The sequence below is a fragment of the Crocuta crocuta genome, unplaced genomic scaffold (assembly GCF_008692635.1).
Source record: "Crocuta crocuta isolate KB4526 unplaced genomic scaffold, BGI_CrCroc_1.0 C26752378, whole genome shotgun sequence".
Classification (NCBI taxonomy): domain Eukaryota; kingdom Metazoa; phylum Chordata; class Mammalia; order Carnivora; family Hyaenidae; genus Crocuta; species Crocuta crocuta.
Window position 1 is genome coordinate 1 of NW_027540087.1, and position 238 is coordinate 238.

Genomic DNA, 238 nt, shown 5'->3' on the forward strand with positions numbered 1-238 from the left:
AGTTCGCCATCCCCTCCTTCTGCCACTTCGTGTTCCCGCTGTGCGACGCGCGCTCCCGGGCGCCCAAGCCGCGCGAGCTGTGCCGGGACGAGTGCGAGGTGCTGGAGAGCGACCTGTGCCGCCAGGAGTACAGCATCGCGCGCTCCAACCCGCTCATCCTCATGCGGCTGCAGCTGCCGCGCTGCGACGCGCTGCCCCTGCCCGAGAGCCCCGACGCCGCCAACTGCATGCGCATCGG

At 71.4% G+C, this 238-nt stretch overlaps 1 pseudogene; it reads left to right on the top strand.

Annotated features, from left to right (window-relative positions):
* The first annotated feature begins 5 nt into the window (after positions 1-5).
* On the top strand, positions 6-233 carry LOC144218963 (tyrosine-protein kinase transmembrane receptor ROR2 pseudogene; annotated as a pseudogene).
* The last annotated feature ends 5 nt before the right edge of the window (positions 234-238 follow it).